We start from the raw sequence: 18530 nt of genomic DNA, 5'->3' as shown, positions 1-18530 counted from the left end.
TTTAGAACAAAATTCTTTAACTTTTTTCAAAAATAGACAGTGCACCCTTTAACAATATTGAACTTCTAATTCTCATCTATGTTGTATTTTATTTTTTTCAATTTCACGTTGTTTATAGAGAGACACATTTACCACCTGTCTTGATCAAAAATAGCCTTTTGGATAACTTTGGTATATTTGGAGAAATGCTTTCTAACCCTTAAACACTGGAGCTCCAGTGTTTATGTTCTTTGATTTACTGTAATGTTTTAATTGGGCCACTTTTCTCCTTTAGAATCTACTGGAATTACATTGATCGTGTTAACGGCTAAAACGTTACAGCATGTTAAAGATTTTTTGCATCACTGGTGACGCCTCAGGTGTTAAAGGGTTAATGAGCAAATGTCTGTCAAATGAACCAATGAATATAATAAATGTGTTATTCTTGTTGGACTACTTTTATGTATTAAAATACATCAAAATATTTTAATGCAACTTTGCTAAACGACAAAACACTGGTGGATTGTTGAATTATGGCTACATATTGGATACAGTAAAAAAGAGCCTGAAAGGTTGATTTTTGTTATTGAGTTGAATAAAGTTTAACTCATCTGACTGTTTATTTTTCTTAATGTCTCATATTTCAGTTTGAAATATTATTTATCAAAACTAAGAATGTTTTATTTTTCTTCAACCAAAGAGCCACAGATTACAAATCTCTGGGACTAAACTGTTGATCATTTAGAAAAAATTGCCAGGAAGTGAAAATATTTACAGAAAAAATATACTAAAAATGTCATCAACATGAAACTAATAGTGCTATAAATGTAAAAAAGTTATTTAAATGCTTCCAAATCACAAACTGGACTGTCAATTCTAGTCTGATTTCTATCATCGTTTTGGTGACCTTACCTTCACTTCCAATATGTTTTAGTTTGCAGCTAGAGCTGGGCTGTTTTCTAATGAGGTGATGAAAGGAATCAGATGGAAGCACTTTCCAAACTCTCTCATTCTCAAAGACAATAACTTCTTATGTCAAAAGAAAAAAAAATCCCAACATTAGTCATTTTCTGCCAATTTTGTTAACAGAAGTCAAAATATTGCCTAAACTCCATGCTGTAATTGATGATATACATGTTTTATGTTTGTGTCAAAACCTGTTTACCTAAGTGTTATGGAAAGGACAGGTACGTATGAATACCTGTCTACTCGTGTTCTGTCAGAGAGTAAGTTCTTGCAGTTTTTCTTCTTAATTTGAAAGGTACAGTGGAGAATTTGGGTTCACCCACTCCTGAGCTGCTGATTTTTTGTTGATTTGTGTGTCACTCTGATGCTTTGATCTAACTTGAGGAGATGCAAATGAGTAGTATGACATGAACACCTTCCCACATCTTCTTTTCTCCTGTAGTTCTTCCCTTCCTTCTCCCCTTTATAATTAGTCCATCACATTATTCCAAACCCTTCCTGTCCTTCCCTTTGGCGTGTTCCACCAGCTACATCTTTTTCTTCTGCTGTCATTTCATTGTCAGTTTAATTTCATTCAACTTTAGCCCGCTCCATCTGTCATAAATATAAGGCGGACACAAGGTGACAACAATGACTGTGTTTATTTCTGTGTTTGTAGAAAAATATAAATAAATAAAAATAAAATTGATTCACTTCAGTGTTTCTCAACCTGTAATCTTAAAGCAGTGGCTACAAAGTTAGAGCATTTCAGACAAATTTACATTTATGTATGCTTATTTTTTTACATATTTGTACATATTGGAAACTAATAAGAATATAGAAAAGCAAGAAATAACTATGGGTTGATCATCTTATTAATCGGACATAATGCCAATTAAACCCTTTTTTTCCTTAAAAAAAAAAAAAAAGAAAAGAAAAAAAAATGGGCTTGTAGCAGGAAGAAATTAGCCGGACTTTCCCTAAATTTTGCTTAGTAATGCTGTTTTAAAGCTCTGGCTTTGACAGTCACCCATTAATCAAGAGTTCTGCACTCAAGTTGAGCTATCGTAAATATAAAATGGATTGAATTGCAAGAATTCCCAAGCAGATTAGCCCTCGGAGATAATAAACCAAACTGCAGAGAAGAAAGAAAAAGCGTTTAAATTGTGTAAAATGAAATTGTGGAACTAACTTGCTTTTATAAAAAGTCACCTAGCATTTACCTGTTAAACTGTCTTGGCTCCACCTACTTTTGTTTTTGAAACAGGACGCTTGACAAAGGAAGACATAAGGTCATCGCTTGGTTTAATTCCAAGTGAAATTTGGGAAGACTTAAATTCACACACCTGACACATCCGGTGGGAATGCACCATTACACTCTACATGTACCATGTGGGCTGTGATCTGCTGCATCACAACCACAGCAAGAGGTCTCTGGGTTGGATTCTGACTGGGAACTATCTGTGGAGTATGTTTTCAGTTTGTTTGTGTGTGGGTTTTTTTCCCCTTCAAGTACTCCACCTTCCTTCCGCAGTCAAGAAAAGTGCTGACAATGTCGACTGTTGATCCTAAATCGCCCTCAGGAGGGAATGTGTAGATGTTTGTCTCTGTGATGACTTGGTTACCTGTCGACGGTGCACAATGCTTAGACTCCTACAGAACATTGAGATACTAAAAAGACTGAAATTCAAACCAAAGTACAGTATATCTCTGCTGTTTATCTGCCTTAAGAATGCATCCATGAATAGTTCATAGTTGTAGGGCAATGAATTAGGTGCTACGGTGAAGGTAGTGTCAGCTGACACAACAGACTGCAGTATTGTCAAGAGACAACACACACAAACCTTTTTGCCTCTTCTGCCTTTCAAACACAATGAAAGAATATTCATGCTCTTCACATCAATCTGCTTCACTCTCATTCTGCTTTGCTGGAAGGCTTTGAGCGGGCCACCTCTTAAGCCCTGCCGGCCACCTTTTAACCCCAGCTCTGGCGCATGTTCAACTGCTTCAAGACCCACTGGGTTCTTCCTAAAACTCCGACTAATTAAGCCCTCCACATGGGTTTCCTAAGAAGAGCTCTATCGCAAACAAGAATCGGCACCGTCCTACTGAGCGGCCAAATGAGTCGGGCACGGAGATGGCTAAACAGACAGATGGCTGCTGGCTGACTGTTGGGAAGGGCTCGTGCAGGGTTGGGAAGAAGACCCAGGTGCCATGGGGCCTGTGTCACGGGGGTCGGGACAACTGTCTGGTGTCATCCTAATGAGATTAAAGACACAGACTTACAAATGAATCAGAAGGAATGCAGATGGAGCACCATGGCATCGTCATGGGATGATTTACGGGGCAAAAGGACTCGGCGTTGGTGTTCAAACTGGTGGCTGTAAATTCTTCTCATTAACCCTTTGTTTACCCTTGACATGATGTTGTTTACCAGTTTTACCTGAGGCATCCTCATGTACAGAGACCTTTTCCTATTTCTCTTTTGTTTTACTGCTTCAGCTTGGCATTTATAATTATTATAACTCACAGGGGGTTACATTTGCTCTGTCCATTAATCTATATCAGTCTACTGTAGATGAAATTTATTGTGATTTTTTTTACACACCACTACTACACGTAAAACCATCTCACATCAAACACACTTTCTTTTTCTCTGAATTTAAAGTCTATGTTCTTTATCTCAGTGACAGAAAGATTCAAATATGTTATAGTTTTTCAGTGGAGGTCTGTCTGAGGTTTCAGCCTGCAGATATAGACAGAATGAGCATCAGTCTCCCTTTGTGACAATGCACGTCCACTCTGGTGACATGCCGGCAGCCACCCCTTTGGTCCTGTGTGACATGTTTTCAGCTAGGAGTAAGGAAAACATGTTTAGGTGTGTCAGCAAATGTCCAAGAGTTCTCGTATGATATTTCAGGCGTGACATGAGGCACGTGTTTTGTCTTTTTAGCTTGGCTGGAACCCTTGCAGCCTTCCAGTAGCTTCTTTCCATGAAAAAAAAAATGCCATAACTTTTATGTAGTGAATAAATACACATTTTCATTTGATACAAAGAAGCAAAATTGATTGGACTTTTGGATTTGGAACTGGTTTATGTCAAGCAATCAAAACAAAAATAAAACTAAAGAAGAAAATAGAAAAATAACTATTGATAGATATATCAAAATTGGGATGATTAGTCATTATTATTTAAAAACATATATTTACATACACGTAAATAATTCAATTTTAATTATTTGTAATCTTAAATAGACATACATTTGACATCTAAACCCTTATGTTTTGATTTTAAAACAAATTCACATAAAAATCCGATTTTAAGCCTCTTTTCATGCATTCTTTGTGAACACATTTTGCTTTTTTGCCAACACCTTGTTAAATTAAAATAAATAAATTATTTTTTTTTTATTTAGCAAACCATTCTTTATGTAAAAGGCTAACTTGATTAAAAGCATGAATGGTTTGTGCCATTTTTTCCTCATTATTTATTATTAAAAGATAATTTATAAAAAATGTTTTTTTAAAGGATTAAAAATATTTTTTTAACTGATTTAATGAAATCCATTAAGCTACTCCACAATGTTAGTCATAAACCTTTCTGTTTCCATCATCCGTCTATGGCTTACATTCATGGAGTGTTGACTCAAAAAACAGCTGCAGAGTGGCAACGTATTGTAATAAAAGTCGATGCAATACAATTTTAACACATGTGCGAACAATTTTGCACATTGACATATTATAATAGTCTAATTTCATCAACTGAAAAAAGAACATCTGTTTTATCTGAACTATACTACTTTACTACTTTAAAGCAGAGCCATGGGGCAATGTGTGTGTCTTTGACATGCAGTTAAACTCACACTGGTGGCATGCAGCGCTCCACCCACCCGCTCAACCTGCAGTTCATGTTTTCAGGAATAGAACGGTTCAATTTTTTTGTTTTTTCTCACTCTTTTATTTTGAAGGGGAACAAAAATCTGCAACCAAACAAATGACAAAAGATCACAGCGAGGGTACATTTACTTAAACATCATTGATGCAACCTGTCAATATGCATGTAAACAGTTTACGGTCCTTCATGTAGTAGCTGTTTGGTGTGTGTGTGTTTGCTGTGCTCCATTCCATCTCCCCCAGGAGACCCGCTGGTCTTGGCAGTTTAAATTGGAGTTGCTGAAAGGCCACTGGCACAAATGTCACCAGCTCAGACTCTTTTGCAAGCTTATCAGATCGTGTTCCACTTTTGAGACCCTTGTTTTGAGCCTACCTGCCTTTCTACACCGTTCAAACTGACAGACTTTACCAAACGGAGCACCGGCGGAGTTGCCAGGTCTCTGTCTACAATTAGTTCAAGCTGAGATGGCGTATTTTCTTTTTTCTTTAGAGTTTATGTTTCAAAGGCAGCTGGATTTCTGAGTAATGACCCAGATTCAAGTTATTCTTTCATTTTAAAGAATGCGTTCATTACAAGACTCTTAATAAAAGGGGTCTTGTGCAAAAGCTGACTTTAAAATTGAAAATATACCTTTAAATGGATCATGTTTTACCAAAAATTAAGCAAAACAAAAATAGGTTATGTACTGTAAAATGATGAAACATAAAGTTTCTGCTCAAATTTGAAGCTCACTTTTAACCTAATTTACTTACAGGATTCTCCAACAAAAAACAACAATATGACCTGAATATTTTCATGATTTATTTGCAACAAACAAGCTAAACATTTTAATTTCTCTCCTTCTCGCGGAGTTTATTATTACAAAACTGTTAGATATTTGACCTGTGGCATGCAGCTGCATGAAAACATCAATCCAAACCTAGTCCGCCTCTGACAACGCATAAGTGCTGCACATTTCATACAAATAAATACACATAGACAACCATAAGTGCCCATAAAGACGTAAAAATGCAAAAAACATTGCACATTAAGTACACAGTTGTTTGGAATTTTTCCCTGGCTGCATATGAAAAATGAGGCGTGTGCATGAATTTACAATTCAGATGGGTTTCCTAAGGGATACCCATTTAAGATGCATTGGTATAATATATTTGTTGTCTTTACTGCTCACCATTGCCATTGAACATCATTAGGTAATGCGCACTCACTGGTGGAAGGAGGGCTTATGTTTATCATCATTTACTTGGCAAGGAGTCGTTAGCTGGGGCCTTGGGTCGACTGTTGTGAACGGGGTTTGGGGTATTACCAGCACAAGTGTGTCTCAGCCTTCTGCGACCATCTATCATATCAGTTTTACATACTAAAGACAGAGGGAGATGAATACCATTAACAGTATATCTGTGTGTGTCTTCGTAGAGGGGGGGTTATTATGTGTAAAATGGATTTGGTAGAAGTGTCTTTTTATGAACGAATCGGCTTCCGCGTGTGCACAGACATTCGGACCGCATTCGCGAGTCTGTTGGAAACCGGAGCCTCATAAATAAACAGGGAAAATCTGGGTAACTGTGTCAACCCGGGGAGCGACAAGTCCGCGCGGAGCGGGCCCTCTCCTGCCTGCTGTGAAGGATTATGAGAGTCATTTTCCAGGGTCTTGAGAAAGGGTCCGTGTGGGACTCAACAATCTGGATTTAGACTTTATTATACACTCCCCCGTGGGACGCAGAGGAAACCTATCCATCATGTTTGATTCATGTGCAGCTTTGTACAATCACAAACTATTATACATACATGATTATATAGTTATAAAAATATAACAACTGTTTTCTTGACTTCCACATACTTAACAAAATAGTTAAACAATTCAAATTTTTTGTCCTTAATTATTTTTTATTTCTAATTCATTTCTATTGCATTATCTTGGTTGTTTACTGCATTGTATGCTGCACAATAGAATTAATAATGATCAAAGGAAATTAAAACAAACAAAAAATAATATATAGATGTAAAAAAAAAAATAATTTTTGGTATGAAATGTTTCTTTTTCTCGTTCTTTTATGCCTTATCCTTTACAACATCAATTTTCATGTTTTAGATTGTTGATGATCCACGATTACTATTAAGGCCGATTGAGACCCTAAAATTTTAGCTGATTTTTTGCAGCATGATGTAATTTCTTTTTCCTTTTCATTATCCTAAATCATTACTAAATCATTACTGAAAACTAAAAGTTTTTAAGGCGAATGAGTTTCGGTTTAATTTTGAAAACAAAAAATACAAATATAAATCTGACAGCAGATATTTATGCATTAATTTTAAGTTATATGTATAAAAGAGATTTAAAAATAAGATAATTTCTATATATTGAGGCCTTGACGCCTCAATTTATTTTTAGCAATGAAGAAAAAAAGCTTGTAGCCTTAGTGGTTTGATGCAAATTTGCATCAAGACGTAAAGGGGAAAATTCTGCCATTTTAAAATTTGAACCTTTTTATTCATAATATTTTTATATCCTGACAAATCTGCATTAATTCCAGACTCCAAACGTTCCAATTGTAGCTGTAGTGGTATTTTTATTTTTTTTTTTTTGCGGAGAAATGCATGTTTATATTTAAATGGAAGCATTGAGTTTTTGTTTTTGCATGACTTTTTAAAGTTATAAAACCGATGATGTTATATATTTTCCGAGCACTAGCATCGGACACTATTGATGACATCATCGATGTAGTAGTAATGTCCAAATTTGAAGACACGATTTTCCATATCTCTCTGCTTGGTGGGCTAAATGTAGGAGCCGTAGGGGTAAGAAATAAACTCTTAACTTATAAAAAATGTGTTTTATTATAGAGATGATGATTTATATCTTGTTTAAGTAGCAATTTGACACAAATTATATGCCGTTTAGAGACAAAAATTGATCCAAAATTAATAATTCCATAAAAAAACTTCACTTTTTGCTTCCCTTTCACTTGCATTGAGGTGTAAAGTTCTCAGAACTCTGTTCACAAACTTGTTTCTCTCTTGAGAAGAAATTTTAAAAACCTAAAAGTCAAAGTTGCTCTACCTCACCCCCACCTCAGGCTTTTTCCAGCCCTCCTAAAACAGTTTTATTTTGCTCCACTGTCTTTTCTTTCTTCTCCTCCTCCTCTCTAACTCCTTCTCACTCCTGGTCTGCCAAACAGCTTCTTCCATAGTGGATAATGTGAATGGACTGAGTCTCCCGGGTGTCGCGGCCCCCACTCGAGCCTTGCAGGCAAATCTGCGGCAGCCGCTGAGATGGGAGCAGCACACAGTCTCCAGCAGTCTGCAGGGGCAAAGAACAGGACGACGCAAAAGGATGATGATGGGTCTCATCTTAAACTTGGAAGATTGTGTTGCCCGTTGCATGTGGAGCACAGCAGAGCAGGGATGGCGCTGCCCCGGCCAAGGCAGAGCGTTTTTGACAGCGCTTTGTTTTGAACTCGCAAGGACTTGACATATGCCTCAAATCGTTTGCTCTCAACACGCTGCAGATCCATTCTCTGCCGTGATTGGAGACAGGGCCCTGCTGTCTGCTGCTAAGACTGTGTGTCTGTGTCACAGCAAGTACATATGTGTGCCATGAGTTACATTTATGTCTGTGTTAGAGTGCTTTCAGTGCGTATATTTGCTTTCTGTATTCATGAAAACATACTTATTGTTTTACTGATAAAGATGCAGAAACACTGTCTGCCAGTTCAGTGGCAAAAAGGCTAATCCTATAAAGCAATGCAGGTTTTTTTTTTATTTTGGCTAGAAAACAACATAATAATAAAATAAATTCAACTTTTACAAGAGATCAAAAGATGATCAAAGTGGGACTTGAATTTAATTTACTGCTAAACACTAAAGATTTGACTTGGATTTGAAGTTAAAGACTTGAATTTGAATTCCAAAAAGAACACTTTGTACCTCAGCTTTAATGTTTATTTTCAGTCAATTCGACACGCTTTACATCAATGTTTAGTTTTATTCTTTCACAGAAACATGTATTAATTTAAAAAAGCAAAGTCAAAGATGAATCTGTTTGCTCTCTCACTGGTTCTAGCATTTTTTTTGTTAAATCAGATTTTTCTGTTGCATGCTGTCCTGTTTTTCTGCCTCAAACCCCCCTGGTTTGTTGCCATCCTGCAGAAGACGGCTTTATTTCAGTAACTTTCCCTCCCATCTACTGCAAAAAGCTAAATCTTGTTGATATACTCCCTGTACATATGCAGATTTTTTTTTCAAGGCGGGCACAAGAAGGAGATTAATTCATTTCTTACTGCCTTTAGCAGCATGATTACCTCCAATATGCTGAAGGCTATAGACATGCTAAGTAAATTTGAGTTATATACAGTAATATTCTCTGCTAGCAAAACCCTGTAAGCTACAGGAGGGTGGTATTTCAGTAAATCCAGCCCCTTTTGGAATGGGGAATTTTTGCCTCCATCCCAGCTACTGAGCTGTAAATATATGTTTGGAGAGGGCTACATATCACACTGTCAACAAAGCATGTCCAATAATATCTACAGAAATGGTGTCGGTGATTGAAAATAATAAGTTTAGCATTTATTTTGGTCTCATCAAGCTTTAGTTTAAAAGCAAGTTTAGAGTCACTTGTTTCTGTAAAAAATAGCTACTAAACATGCTAATAGTCTCATCAATTATTTGCAAAAGTAACTCAAATTTATAAATAAAATTAAAACTATGTTATTAAAACCAGATTTAGGTTTTGTGTTTGGTTCTGAGTGCATGGGTGCACTAGCAAATGAGCGCGGGTCTCTAGAGATGGGATGGCCCGCACATTCACAATGTAAGCCCTTACTGTTGTGAAAAAGGTCATCTCTTACAGTTTCTGACTGCTGAAGCAAAGCTTCAACATTTCATGCTACATTAGTTGGATTTTCAGACCTGATTTTTTAACGTACACATCTAACTTTATGGTTTATGTGCTGGTTGATGATTTGGGCAAAACCATGGCCGTAGTTAATGAAACTCAAAAATTTGAATGTCCTTTAAATGATGATCAGTCAATGAAGAGCGTTTAGAGACAAAATCTTTTATAGAAATGCAACTTTATGAAGAAACATGTTTAAGGTTATGATTTGCAACGTAAAAATACATGTTTCAATACAAAGCTCTAACCATTTCAATATTACATTTAAAGCTTGCACACTTGCAAAGAAGACCATAGGATCATTTTTAAATGTAGCAAGAAATATGTTCTTATGATTGAAAACATTTTAGAGGCCATTATTCTTAAATAAAACACTGTCAACTATTCTTGTTTTGCATCATCACATATTAATCTGCACAACTACATAGTGATAGACTTGCACCTATCTGGAGCAGTGTGCTAATTAAGGTTGTCCCATCAGTCCAATCGCATTGCTTGCGTCCAGCTGAACAGGAGTCCTCTTTACCAAGCACCGATTTGAGAAACGATCCGGTCGACTGTACTAACTCAAATATGATTGGCCAGCTATTTAATAGCATTCAGAGGGACAATTTCATTGATGTGTGCTGCAGCACTAATTGTAGCTAATTTACTGTGAAGTTTCCTCCCAAGCTGCTCATGTTGGGGGAGGAGGGGGGGGTTAGCAGCCATAATGAATTTAATTCAAACGTTTTTTATTGGACAAAAAAGAAAAGGGGAGAGGAGAGAAAGATCCACATCGCTGCCGTGCAATAAAATGTTCACACTTGAGAAATGAAACCTGGAATTGTCCGTCATTCTTTGGTTATATTTAAAGCTTAATAAAATTGTCAGTGTGCTCAGAGGATTTCATTAACCGTGCTATTCTTACATTACAGGTTGTAAATTCTTCCTGCACATTAAAAACATTCTTGATTAGTACGTCTTTAATGTCTTTGACACATGATGAGGGATCACAAGCCTCATGCGGTGCAGTTGTAGGTGATCTTCACTTGGACGCTCACTCAAGCATACAACATGAGGCTTGCAAGCATTACAGAAACACCATGCGAACGTGGATACTTATTAATCTTCTCCGCACCCATGTCACCAGCTTTGAGGCTGTCTAATGGCTTGTAACGAAGTTCTGCTCTTGACGTGGGCCCACTGGAATCACCCCCATCCTCGAACACCAGGCCGTCCACTCATGGGCTCTAAAGAGCACCACTCCCCACCTCCTTGAAAATGCTTCACTAATACTACAACTGCAGGTTTTTAAACACATTCGCATCCCCAAATCGTTGAATATTGGCATTTGGTTAAGGACCCCTCCACGTCATTTTTTTATGTTTTGGGTGTCCCCAACCTGTTGTTTTTTTGACATAATGGCTGTTTCTACCCTAATCCGTCACTGGACCCGGTACCGCACCTGAACCAGTAACAGACGTATTACCGGGGCGCGAACCAGTACCGGATGCAAACCCGGGTATCAGTACTGGGTTAGAGTACCGGTGAGCTCCACATCCCAGCACTGGACTGGTTCTGGTTCACAACCCGGAGGTTGGGAACCGGTGGTTTAATGGGTTTAAAGGGGTTTAGAGTTGGGGACCCCCAAATCGTCCATTTTTGAAGCGGAGGGGTCCTTAACCAAGCATCAATATGTGACGAGTTGGGAGTGAGAATGTTTCGGTGTTTTGGTCATTTTTTTAGAGCATTAAGTGGTTCCACTACTGCTGAATTGGGGTGTGTATTAAGAGCCTGGCAATACGTTATGTATTATGATACATGTATCACGATGCGATATGTATCCTAAGAAAGTACCAGAGAAAATATTTCATTTTTTATGAAATCATGACTTAAAAAAATTTATTTTAATTTTAATATACCTTTCACATAAATAAAATTGTAAAATAAATTGTATTTAATGATCAACACATTAAGTAGTATGCAGCTGAATCTCATATACAAGTATGAGATACAGCTGCTTTTTCGTTAAAAATATATATATTTTTTTAACATTCAAACTTGCCTGATTTTCACAAAATCTTTCACAAAATATAAATGTGCCTTATCCAGTATTAATGTATGGTCCCATGTATGGCTGAGAAAATAAAGTGCTGTTTGTTTCCAATACCGGTAAATTTAGTTGAACCAGAAGTTTATAAACTGCTCATTATGGACTTCATGTCTGGTTTCAAACATTCTTACATGAGCCACAAAGTTTTGAAATCCAAGTTCACACATTGGGCTCACATCTAACACAATATGGTTCTTGGAAGATCTTGTTTTTTTTCGTGTGTTGTGGAGCTGCTCAAAGAGGTACAGTGTACTGTGCAGTCAACTAGCAATAGAGGGTTTAAGAGGAATACAAAAGTAAGACTGAACTACATGTTTGGCTTTAAATAATGAATAAATATTGGCAGCTTTTTAAATCGATACAAGTATTGCCAAATGAAGTATTTCGATATTTTACTGAATCGATAATTTTTTACACCCCTAATGAGGAACTTAGAGAGACAGTAGGCATCATGTATGTTTCTATAACCACAAAAAACCATAGAATGATTGATTTTATATTCTCACTTTTGGTCAAACACCTTTTTTTCTCACTTTGATCTCTAAAAAAAGGCTTGTTATCTTCTCGGCTGCTCTTGAGGTAAACTCGTCACCTCTCTGTTACCTCTGGGTTTGCTCCAGCTCTTTTCCAAACTGAAATACTCTATTGAAACGTCAATCCTACTGACGCTCTGTCCTCTTCCCTCGTCTGCTTCAGGCTATTAAACTATTCAACCAGTGGTCTTTGTGTTGGTTGGCTCAGTCATAAAAGCTTCTGTTGAGTTATGCATCCTGAAAAATTGAAAGTTTCCTTGAATGGTGCTGAGAGAGTAAAACTTGATCAAATGATGAAAATGTCTGCAGGTTTTTAAGTGCATGTTTTAATAAAAACAATGTGTTCATGAATTTACTACACATTCATAGGTGAGTTAATAGATTTTTATTTACTCTATCTTTCTGAAAGACCTGTACTCACTGTTAAGCACCTTTTGTCTAAAGGGGGCAGGGTATAGCATAAAAAAACAGAAACCCGAATGCAAATCAGTCAGTCCTCAAAACCAAAGGGGGGGGGCAATCTTAGAGCTGTGCAGCTGTACAGTTGTGAGCCAGATAGCAGAATTTGGTCAAGCCTTAAAAGTTAGTGGGCAGTCAATGTTGCCAGATTGGGTGGTTTCCAGCCCATTTTTATTTATTTATTTTTTAAGAAAAAAAAAGAAAAATCTTTATACTACTGCTGCAGAGGGACCCATGTTATTGTTCGTCTGGGGTCTCCGAACTTCTATTGCCGCCACTGATAAAGTAAAACTCAGAAATGCAATTTTGAGCTTAATTTTCTTTATATATACCCTTCATCATGAGAAAATGATACAAGAACATGTTAAAAAAAAAAGCAAAAACACAATTTTCATCTGAGTACGTCTTAATAAAAACAGATCCTATTCAGCTATTCTACACTTCATTTTTTGGCATACACTAAAACCTGATTGTTGCCAAATATAAAAACTTGGACAATTGTTTGAGTTGGCTAGTTTAGAATTATACATAAATTTAATAATTAAAGGTGACAAATCAGTTTGAACAATGTTACTTTAAATTCACACTAGTTACATTTAGGTACAGCTTTGGGCCATCTTCTTATGTGTTTGTGTCTTTAAACATCTGCTACAATTAGATATATAAGCATGTGACAATATTCATTTGACTGAAACGTTTTTTTCCCCTGTATTATGGTGAAAATGTTGATTGCATAAGTATTTAGGAGCAAAATTTAGATACTGGCCTCAAATTTTATCTAGCAGGGTTAAGAGGGAAAAAAGGAGTGACTGCATTTATTGCAATGTCTTTAGAAAAAAATTGATTCTGTGTTGAGCCAAAGTCAAGCATGAGGCAACATGGCACATTTGTGACGCGGCAGCTCAAGAAAACTGAAGAGCAAAGGGATATCAGACAACAGAGACAGAGAGTTCAAAGGTTAAGAAAAAGTGAAGGAGTTTAGAAGAGACTGACATGAACAGATGCATTATCAGAGAGGAGGGAGACTATCTAAAAGGAACTGAGAGGAAGAGTTTGAACAGGAGCTGTCAACTTACAGCCTAACAGGTTTTCGCTTTTGACTTTCTCTCTCATCCCAGTTTGTGCCCTGGTGGAATCTCCTGCATCAGCAGAAAGGAGAGGCATGGGGAAGAAGTCGGATAAAAGATATGCCTATCACCACCCTCCTTCCCCCTTGATTTAGTTGTTGCTTGTTGTTGTTTTCTTCTGTTTTTTTTTTTTTCACGTAGCATGTCCCCCCAATTAATCTGGAGGATGCTCCTAATGGGCCGGTGCAGCGACGTTTCAGGCGAGGCTTCTTGGCGTGCAGAAGTCAGGGGCTGGTACAGTGAGATGAGGGATAATGCGAGACAGATTGACAAGCACAAGGAGGCATTAGGCAAATGGCATCATTAAAAAGTGCAGTTACCTGAGCCCGGCTTCATGTGGCGTCAGAAGAGAAGGAGGGAGACAGAGGACGAAAGGGGGGGAAACTTGTTGGGGCTTTGCGCCTGCAGCTTTGCTGCTGTGGTAATTTTGATCTTCATGCTCTTCTTCTCCTTTTTTAATATCATCCACCTCTTCACTTGAGGCTCGCTCATGAGACAGAGACCAAAGGAGAGGTGCAGCGTTTGGGGCATGCCTCTTTGATGCAACACGTTGAAGTGTATGTGTGTGTGTTTGCATGTGTGTGATAGAAATATTATTGAGGCCTGTGTTGGAGAAAGTAGTCCGAAAGTACAGGTTTGGTGAGAAGTTTCATGATTATAATTGAATTTATTAATAACATGAGATAGGTTTAATCTTTTAACCTTTGAACACAAAATCATCGAGTGACTTCTAGAATAAAAACATCAACATTTGAGCATGCCACTAATCCATAAACCTGTCAAACTGGCTCATTGGAGAACTAGACAACAGTTGGGGAATCTCTTTTAGAGCTTTCAAAGCAATATACTAACAAAAGCCAATCCTAGTGTTGTAATACAGCATGCTTTGAGGCTTTAAATCAGCCACAAAGACTCACATTTGTCTGAGTTTCTCTTTCAGGGCTTATGTTTTATTATCAGATGCTAACCAGACCAATCTGTCCCACTTTATGAACAATTAAAGGCATGTTCATGGGTAGGTGAGTAAGGACTTCCTGCTGGCCCTCCCTCATATTTAGGGTGGTTGACTCCCGATCGGAAGATTGCAGGTTCGATTCCCGCCTTGCTGACCCATGTGTTGAAGTGTCCCTAGACAAGAACCCTAAATTGCCTTTGATGGAAGGTTAATGCCAGTGTTTGGCAGCAGAGCCACCACCGATGGATGAATGGGACTGTGACAGTAAAACACTTGGGCCTTCAAGGAAAGTAGAAAAGCTCTATACAAGTATAGGCCATTTAGCTTGGTGTTTTTAGTCAGCAAACTGACTGTGGATGTGTCTGTGTATAAATACATAACAAATTTTGCAAATAGGGCAAACTGGATTATAAGGCGCGCCGTCAATGAACAGTCTATTTTTGAACTTATGATATATATAAGGTGCTAAAAACTATAAGACAAATTAAGCAAGACAAAAGAGTCAAAGATAAGTCCATCAGTCAGTCAGTTTATTAACTGTGGTCGATGAAACTCTAGAACTTGTTAGTAACACGTGTTCGGACTACAAGTGTTTGCATACTTATATTTCTAGAACTTGCTTGTAACATGCCACCTTAGTCGCTTTAGCATTTTAATAATTCTAAAACTAGTTTGAAAAATGTTACACAATAGTAAATGTATTATTCCAAAACTTATTTGTAAAACCCTACGCGGATGTTGAGTTGGCATTTTTATAATTCTAGTATATGCTTGTAACACATTATACATTAGCATATTTATCATTTAAGAACTTGTCTATATCATGATACACATGAGCATATTCATAGCTATAAAACTAAGGACCGAAAGAACAAGGTCTCAAATACAAGCAGCAGTGAGTTAGCGATAGGATGAGAAGCTCGGTCACCCGGAGAGAGACCAGAGTAGATCCGCTATCCTCCACATCGAGAGCAGCCAGTTAAGGTGGCTCGACATCTGGTCTGGAGAGGTGTTCCAGGCATGTCCCACTGAGTGGAGGCCCCAAGTAAGACCCAGGACATACTGGAGAGACTACGTCTCTCGGCTGGCCTGGGAACACCTCAGGGTCCCCATATGAGCTGGAGGAAGTGACCGGGGAGAGAGAAGTCTGGACTGCTGCCCCAAGGACCATCCTCCCAGATGAACGGGAGAAGATGGATAAAACTTGTTTGTAACACTACACATTAGCATATTTAAAATTTTGGAACATGTTTGTAAAATGCTACACGTTAGTTGCATTAGCATATTCACAACTCCTATAACTTCTAATCATGTTTACATAATGTAAAAGACAGACTGGTACCAATAAAACAAAAATTATTTTAACTATGCTAACTCCCAACCATGTTAGTAACACTTAAAAAACAAGTACTCAGTATGGCACCACTACACGTTATCTGCATTCACAATAAAACCCAACCTTGTCTGCAAATCTTAAAAAATCAAGATCGCTTCGACGCCAGTAATCACAACTACAGTGAATACATATATAAGGTGCCCTGGATAATAAAGGGTACTATGCTTTTTGAAAAAAAAATTAAGGGTTTTAAATGTGCTTTATGGTGCGGAAAATACCATACATGTGCTTTTACAAACAGCTTCTTCTTACATAGAGTTCCTTTGCTGCCCAATTACCAGGTTGGGTATTTTCAATCTACAACTATCTTTTCTACATCCAGTATCTTTGTTTTGGCTTTTAAATATACTGCTTTTATTTAATGTTCCACTGACTAATGCATGCACTTTTGTAATATTAATTGATTCCAACAACTGTTTTCTTATAGATCAGAGGCAGCATTTGTAAGAAACGGGCGCCAGGGCTGACAGATGCGTAAGACAGTGCAGTGAATATCTATTTTAGTGAGACCTTGTCTCTTTTCACCCGGCATTTCCAGAGCTTTGTCTCATTGTCTACTTTGTATGGTTTGTGCATATCTGCAGGCGGCACACCTTGCTGTACACATATCATTTGGTCTCGTGGCAACAGACCCAGAGGACAGAAATCATACTCTCACAGAGGCGCACAGAGAGACACGCAGATACATATTTGCCTCCTGAGGTCCCCTCTTTTCTTTCATCTTTTATTCAAAAGCACTGAGGAGGAATAAAAGAAATGGACGGAGTGAGGAGCAGTTGAAGCAGACTGTGTGTGTGTGTTTGAATCTGTGGGAGGCAGTGATGCTGAAGACACATTTGCGTACTCATCTTTTTTCTTGCTCTCCTTATCGCCTGCTGTCAGCGGTGGGGGGGTGATCTCTAATCATGTTTTTAGTAGTATTTACTAATGTTTCATTCATTAAGTTTCAGCAGCCACCGGAGAGACATCATCCATCCGCTAAAGTTATTATCGCCTTAAATCATCTTACGGCATACCTGTTTGGCTGGCTGTCGGGCCGACGGAGGCCAGCCCCGGCTAGCCCCTGGGGGAGATAACTGTCACTCTGCCCCCCTCTGTTTCTCTGTCTCCTTGCCACTTTCACTCCCATATTACCCTCCCGCCTTCTCCCTGCTTGTCATAACTCTTTCTTTTTTTTTAAGTAATATCAACTTATTTCTGCCCATTTTTATGACTTATTTTCACTTTTAAAAGATGATGAACAAACAAAGGACTTTTAAATGTGATTTGATGTATTCAAATGAAATGGTAAACCTAACCCATTTTTAAAATGAGGGACTGCCCAGACAAAAAGATGTGTGTGTGTGTGTGTGGATGTCCTATTCTTTCTTCACCCCCCTCATTTCTGTCCCTGCAATCCTTCACTTTTTCCTGCTCACTCCAGCAATTATCGCCCCACCTCACTTTGTGGTGACCTCTGAGATGATTAAGTGAGATTACCTGTACAGTAGGCTACTTGTGTGAAGCATGCTGGGAGATAGCATGTGTGTGTGTATCAGAGGCAGAGTGGCCTTTAGCCACAGGGCAGGTGTGCCCCAGCAGTGTCTGTATGTGACAATGATTTGTGGACCTCCATATAAATGCAAGACTGATCATTTAATACCTAAAAATCCACTCAGACAAAAGTTATGGTTTTTGTTTTTTCAAATGTTTTTGTGGCATTTTTCCTTATGATTGAAGACATATATAAAGAAAATTCAGCTTAAGGTATTTCTTTATTAAAACCGTTGTTAATATGGAGCTAATAAAAATATGCTGCCTGAAAAAGGGCGTATTTGTGACATAGAAGCTACAATTGCCAGGCCACAAGCTCCATGCTCCACTCTATTCTGATACATCCACATGCGTCTTCGTTTTCCTCATTCGAGCTATCTGTTCACTATTTTGCTTGTAATGTTAGGTTGGGGTTTTGAGGGGCTGTAAGCTATGGGAGAGTTTATATACACATGGATGACAGGAAGTGGGGGAGGGTTTAGGCCAGGTTCACACCACATGTGGAACGGAGGCTGCTTCCATTTGGCGCCCTTGTTAACCTTTGGCGTAGTTCACACCAGACGTGAAGCACAGCGGTCCTCTACAGCCGGTTTGCGCAGTAAAGGGATCGTGAACAATCCAGGTCAATCCTGGAATAAGTTACTCCAAGACACGTGAGAAAATCTGGTCAATTTCAGATTATAACCAATTTTTCACAATAAAATACCGCTATTGACAAA

The sequence above is a fragment of the Oryzias melastigma genome, linkage group LG20 (genome assembly GCF_002922805.2).
Source record: "Oryzias melastigma strain HK-1 linkage group LG20, ASM292280v2, whole genome shotgun sequence".
NCBI classification, from domain to species: Eukaryota; Metazoa; Chordata; class Actinopteri; order Beloniformes; family Adrianichthyidae; genus Oryzias; species Oryzias melastigma.
This window is presented reverse-complemented; position numbering follows the sequence as displayed.